This window comes from Chinchilla lanigera, unplaced genomic scaffold (genome assembly GCF_000276665.1).
Source record: "Chinchilla lanigera isolate Chin_1 unplaced genomic scaffold, ChiLan1.0 scaffold00147, whole genome shotgun sequence".
Taxonomy (NCBI): Eukaryota; Metazoa; Chordata; class Mammalia; order Rodentia; family Chinchillidae; genus Chinchilla; species Chinchilla lanigera.
The window spans coordinates 687394-694941 of NW_004955548.1; positions in this window are offsets into that span (position 1 = coordinate 687394).

The window sequence follows — 7548 nt, forward strand, 5'->3', positions numbered from 1 at the left end:
TGCACATATTCACACGTAAAAAAAACCACAGCTGGGCGTGGTGGTGCATGCCTGTAATCCCAGCACTCGGGAGGCTGTGGCAGGAGGATCGCTGTGCGTTTAAGCCCAGCCTGGGCTACAAAGTGAGCTCAAGGCCAGACTGAACTGCATAGCAAGATCCTGTCTCAAAAGGACAAAAAAAAAAAAAGAAACTACAAAGCCCATCCTCTACAAATTCTGTAATTCATGTAAATTATTATGTGGAATCCAATGTCTGACATAGCTACAAAAATGTACTTGTAGCCCTAGCCAATGGTTGCTTGGTTAATAAAGCTAGTAAATTTTCCTAAGAACTGCCTCAGTGACTTTCATTTTCATTTGAGCATCCTGTTCTTTTAAACAGCTACTACTACTACCCCAGGAATTAAGAGGCCAGATAACTTCCCCCACCCACAGTACTGGGAACTGAACCCAGGGCCTTTGCACTGAGTTACATCTCCAGCCTTTTTTTTTTTTTTTTTGAAACAGGGTCTTCCTAAGTCACTAAATTGTCCAGACTGGGATTAAAGTTTTGGTCCTCTTGCGTCAGCTTTCCAGAGTGCAGGGATTACAGAGGTACACCACCACTCCCAGCTGAATGTTCCTTCCTTCTGACCTCAGACTCCTCGTTCTAATAGAAGTTAATGGAGAGCTTTGCTACCGTCACTCCATTTTGTACTTTTCTTCCCAGAGGCTTAAAACCACAGCACGGTTCCAAGATACTGCTATGTACATTCTTTATCCATTTTCAAGTTGTTAAAACTTTGCATCTGCCAGTTTCTTTCAAATTTCAGGCTGATGTTTATTCAGTGTACTTCTTGCTCTAAATAGACTTCTCTCTCCATCTAAATATTATGAAAGTCCTGTCTCCTCTTTAAGTCTTTGCTAACTACTCCAGCCTGTTTCTTGACCATGTCCAATACCAAATGTACCTTACAGTATTTGGGTTCCACATGTTAGCTTTGCTTATGGAACTAATCATTTATTTCAATTTGCCAGAGGACTTGTGCTATACCTATCTGGCATCTTTTGTAGCAACGCTTAGGTTCCTGGTGGGCATACAATAAAGAGTCAAATACATGCATGTAATTCAACAAAGAAAGTAGGCTCACAAATCAAGGCTGACAGTCACTAATTCCCCAGTGATTCCCTATAGGTCAGCTCTTGGTTAAACCAGAAATTGGAAAAACACATTTGTATGTTTGCCTTATTTTCTACCTTTAATCTCCTAATAGTTAAATGCACATCTAATCTTTTATTTTTTAAAAAGTCACTGTAATTAGTAATTTTCCTATATTAGGATTATAACATGCGAGTTCTGACATATGAATTGCTATCCCATTGAATGGGGATACTCAATCTACTGTTACTCCCTCTCTGGAAAATCAAAATTTCCCCCTAAAGTCCACATTGAACCTAACCTCTGAATTTGATTCAGTTCTCGTCCAATTCAGTTTCCAACCAGAATCAAGGAAAGAACAAAGTCTGTGAACTGAGGTACCACTATACTATACTTTATACTATGACCTATAAAGTTATCTATATTATCTCTCCTATATTTTATGGCATTATTTATTTATACCAAGCTATGTAAACATCTGAGCATTCTTCTTTACCATCTCCCAATGGTAATGAAATATCCTTTGTAGTGTATATAATTATAGCATTCATAACTTCAATGCTTTATATACCTTCACATAAGTAACTTTAAAACTCAGTATGTATGCTCTCTCTATATATGTGAATACATAACATTCATTTAATTTACTTTTACAAAATTGAGATGTCTATTGCTCTGCACCATGCTTTTCTCACATCATGGATGCTTTTATATTTCAATAACACTTAACTCTTATTTTTATTATCTACCTCTCATTCCATAATCTCTTGTGTACCATATTTTAACTACTCTCATGTTCCAAATGGTTATTACGTACTGTGACAGACATCAACAGTTCCATTAGCGCATTAGATAAGTATCTCTGAAGGACATATGTGAGGAAATATTCAGTAAAAGGATTTGTACATTTACAATTCTGATGAGATAGAGCTAGACTCACCTCAGAGCTATTAATTTGTATTCCCAGCAAAAACTCGGCTGTTTATTCTTCCACACCTTCAGCAATACTACGTATTTTTCTGTGGTCATGTGTGCGGTTCTTGTGATTCAAACCAAGGGCCTAATAGAAGCTAGCCAAGCACTCTACCACTGTGCTGTATGTACTCAAAGCCCCAAAATCTTTTATGAAATAAAAGCCTTGGTTATTTTAACATGCAGTACGATATTTTCACTTGAATTTGTGTAATACTGAGCATCATTTCATATGTATAGGTCATGTATCTATTTCTTACATTTTTGTTCCCTTTTTTACTTGGTTGTTTGGTGCTTCATTTTTAATAATTGATTTTCTACTTGGTTGTCTGTTGCTGCATTTTGTTTGTTGAAAATACTTTAAGTGTTTATTGGTGCCTTACTATGTATACTGTGTGTGCATATTATATATATATGCACATATGGTAATAACACACACAAATATGTCAATTTTTTTTCATTGTGACCTCTGGCTTTATGTCAGGCTTAGAGAAAATGCTTCTAAACCAATAATGTAAGAGTGCCTTCCTACATTTTTTCTTGGTATTTTTATAGTTTTCCCCAAATTTCTAATAATCTTTTCCTAATATTTATTACTGAAAAGTCCATTCTTTCTTCAATGATTTGAAATGTTATTTTACAATGTTCCAAATTCCCAGAGTTATATCTTTTAAGGCCGTATTCTTCCCAAAGGTTTCTGGTTATTTAATTTTTGAAGGTTTCACCACTGTATCTCTAAGCCATTTGTTCTTACACAGTGATATGTCTGAATATTCTTACTCTAGGATCCCATTGGTTTAAACACAACAGTTTAACAGCATACATGTTGGCCTTGAGTGACACTTAAAATGGGTCACAAGGATGTTTGATGCAGTATTATTTGAAGTAGCAAAGCACTGGAGTCAACCTAAAAGGATACTAATTGTGATTTGGCAAAATAAAATGTAGTAATGTGGACTATCTTGCTAGTTAAAACAGTGTCACTGCGAAAGAAATCAGAATCTTATGAATGGATACAAAGATATTGAAGGCAATTTGTTAAATAAAAACAGCCAGCTGCAAACATTACCTATAGTGATACCATATTTGTACACAGAAAAACACAAAGCATTATATATATATAAACATTTTATATATATATACATATATATACCCATACACACGTATATAATTTAATAATCTAGAAGGAAATAGAGCAAACTATGAAGAGTGATTAGGGGCAGAAAAATAACTGAGAGTAGTAAGAACAGGAAAACAGCCTATTCTATAATATAAACTGCTTACAAGATTGTATGTACATATCGAAGATGTACAAATCTATAGTAAGATACACATGTCATGATTTTTCAGTGAGTCACCATTGCATATTGTATACTTTGTAGGTATACCACTCAGACTTGTTTCCCCTCCCTTTTTCTAGGTTTTGCCTATCCTTTGAGGTTCAGGTTTTTTTCCTCTTTGAGGCCTTCTCTATTTCTGGTCACCCCAGCCCATGCTTTTTCTGATCTCCAACTGACCAAAAAGTGCAGCTCCCTACTTTAGCCCTTAATGATTCTCTAAATGACCTCATGTAAATGGGTTTTGTGCCTACCCTTCTAATTTCTCATCCACCAGCGAAGTGCCTTCCTCTGAAACTTAGCTTTCACAAGGGAAAAAAAACAAGAAGGAAAATATAGGGACTCCATAAAAAAATGCAACTATCAAGAGACTGAAAAACTCCTTCACCTCTTCATGGCAAGCAATGGGCTATCTAGGATCCAGACTCCAAATATTAACATCTTTTGTGTATGCAGGTGTCTGTCACAAATGAGTGTGAATAACAATTGTTACAGTTTGTTGGAATAAACTTTAAATTGGACGTTATCAATTTTCTCTTCTAGACCTTGGAGCATTTCCTTTAAGAGATTTTTTTTTAGTCTGAACAAACACGGAATCATATAAAAACTATTATCAGACAATATGGTGCGATCTGGTAGTTAATATATAGCTCCTGGAAATTTCCTTATAAATATAATATACTTAAAGCCTTTTTAGATTGTTAGGACAAGCCAGAAGTCATAATTTCAGAATTCAGTTCTAGTAGTAACTGCTGCTTCTGGAAAACGAGGAGAAAAACCAACAATATTAATTTTCCAATTCCAAAACAAAGTACAAGTGCACAGAGTACACCAAAAATATATACACACTTTAGGAAAAAAAAATTAGTATGATGTTTTTTCAACAGATGGCGTTACCCTCATATGGGACACCCTAGAACATGTCCTATACTGTGGAAAGCCCACTCAACTCCTGTCCCTTTGAGAAGAAATTAAAAGTGCATGTGTAGCAATCTCAATGACCAAGGTTAGCCAAGCGGCAGTTTGCAGTGCTAATAAATGTCTGGAAGCTAACAGCCACCACTCTGAGCACCTCTTGTAATTGTAGAGGCCAAGGGTAACTTGTATTAATCTCATGATGTCTCAATGAATTTATTTATTTATTTTTTGGTACCGGGAATCAAACTCAGGACCTTGCGCTTGCCCGGCAGGCCCTTGTGCCGCTAAGCTATATCACCAACCCCTCAATGAATTTAGTATTAAAATATTTATACAGATTTTTTTTCCTCAAGTGTGTATACATTTTTTGGCGGATTCTATATAAAACAGCATGTGTCAGGATGAATAGAGCCTTAATTATTAAAGCAAACACTTATATGTGCTAGGCACTATCCAGTGTACTTTAGATGGAACCCCTTCGATGATCCTACAAAGAAGGAACTATTATTACTATCAATTCTATTTTAGAAAGAAGAAAACTTAGGTAAAAGTAAGTGTAACGCCCAGGATCATACAGTAAGTGGCAGAGCTAGGATTTAAATTCAGCAGGTCAGTGTTTGTTCTCAATCACCGAACTATGCTGCATATGGAACGTCCCAAAGGAAAACAAACAATATTTAGATTTGTAGAACTACTATAGGGGATCAATTTCAGCATTTTTTATTAAGGGTTGTATGACTACACAGCCCTCTGTTGTTTATCCATTTTCTATACCGGAAGCAGCAATGGATTTAGTCCCATCTTTCCCTTCTCAGAATTGAGAGTACTTTCCCAGATAGGAGCTTATTTATTTTCAAGCTAGGAAGGTTATTTGGTATTACCTCATCTGAGAAATAAGGCCTCGAGGAGGAAAGCACTTACCCAAGATTCTGTAATCAAAGATGGTTCTGCAATCAGGATCAGGTCTCCTGATCCTTACTGTATGCCAAACTTAGTTTTTCTGATGGCGACCTAGAAGGTCAAACAAAAGGACAGAAAAGAACATAAAAAGATATGAAATAATGGCATTCTTCTCCATCAGTCAATGCAATTTTATCACAAAGGATGCCAGAGCTGATAAATAATATACAAGTGGTTTTTCTTCTTTCGTGTGGCTATAGTTTCAAATTTACTTTATTGTACACGTATCTAATTTTTGAAAAATACCTTTATTAAAGGTAATTTCAAATGGATAAAAGCGTAGAGGGAATAGTATTACAAACCCACAGGAATCCATCAACCAGCTTCAACAATTACCAACTGAAGGCCATCTTGTTTCATCTGTAACCCCACCCACTGCTCCCCCCCCTGGATTTTTTAAGCTCACCAAATAGTCGACTTCTATATTATGGAAAATTTCTAATATATACCAAAGAAAATAGATGAATATAAGGAACCTCATCTAACTATCATTCACCACAAACGGTGACTAATTGAGGGCCCTAATTTTATTTGATTTACACCCCTCCCCATTCCTCCCTGCCGCTAAAATTATTTTGAAGCAAATCCTAACCAGCGTATTTTGAAGCCAATTCCAGGCATTATTTAATCTATAAGCATTTTACATATTTCCACAAAATAAAAGACAATTTGAAAACATAACCACAATATCACCACCACGTCTAAAAAAATGACATCAATTCCTTAAATATCATCAAACAGCGAATCCGCGTTCAAATTTTCCTGATGCAGCTTGGATTTTTTACAGTTGCTGTGTTCGAATCAGGATCCAAACAAGGCCTACTCATAGCATGTGGTTCATCTCCAGCTCGCTCTCCCTTTCGCTCTTTTTTTTTTTTTTTTTAACTTTTCAATATGGGGAAATTCCAATCCCCGCTATTCTGAGGTGATTATCAGGTTGCAAATTATTTCATCGGTAAAGGTTAAATTTTTATCATTAATTTCTTCTAGGGAAGCTGATCTATTAAAAAAGCACTATAATGAGCGTATTTACGCAATTTATAATTTTTCTCATTCTGTTATGCGAACATTCACCCCGATTAACAATAGCTAATATGTGTAGAAGCCGGGCTTCATATTAAGTGCCTTGTACGCACTATTACACAGTACACGTCTCTGAGGTAAATACTATTATCACCATTTTACAAACATGGAAACCGCGACACAGAAAGAACAGGAGCCTTGCCCGAGCTGGGCGTTGGCGAGCAGGAACACAAATCTGCCTCTGCCCGACTAAAGCCACAAGCGAATCCTGTCTAAACACCCGAAGAAAAGAGGAAATCATCGGCCCTTTCTCCCCACCCCCACCCCGAAACCTGAAACGAGAATCCAGCTCTCTCCAGCAGGACGTGTGATGACCGCCGTCCCTCCAACCGCCATAGTAAATCCAGGTTTCTCTGGCAACTGATATCCATAGGCAGACACGTCACCCAGGAGGCGGGTTTATACCCTTCAGCCAATCACAGTCGTCTTCTCTGAGTTTTAGAATGTTCCATAACCAAATGATTGGATCACTACCTACACGTCAGCAGTGACACTGCGCCGCAGTAAAGGCGGGTGCTACTAACCTGCTTCTTCATGGTTAAGAACCACAACAAACCAATCACCTTCCTTCTTTGCTGCCGATTCTGGCCAATGACGTTTGTCTTCTTAGGTTCTTAGCCCGCCCTCCCGAAGCGCGACAGCCGTTGGGTCATAAGTCTATAGGGCAGAGTGTTTCACGTGGCCTATTTTCACGACCCAGAGTTCCCCTGACCAGAGGGGCTTTTTTTTCCCCTCTCTTCTGCAGGGAGGGATTATGGGTTTGTGGCCCCCCCCACAGGGAAAGGAAGTGTCTACGTGGCCTGCTGAAATAGGATAGGCGGAAATGAGCTAAGGTTCCCGCGAGTGGGGAAGCGCGAGGTCAAATCTAGGGCCACGCCCCCGAGGCTGTTGCGCAACTCTCGGGGAAGGACGAAAAAGGCGCAATGGAGGTTTTGATGTGTGTGTGCGAGGGGGGGTGGTGAGTGTCGCGGGCGAATAGCGTGAGGGCCAGGGTATATATGCGCGGACAAGCTCGCGCGGCCGTGGGGTTGGAGTCTAAACGCGCGCCAACCCTTGTGGCGCCAGAGGTGGTGGGTGTGCGCAGGCGTGCGCTCCTAGCTTTAGGGTGTGTGTGGGAAAGTGTGTCTGTGCGCGCGCGCG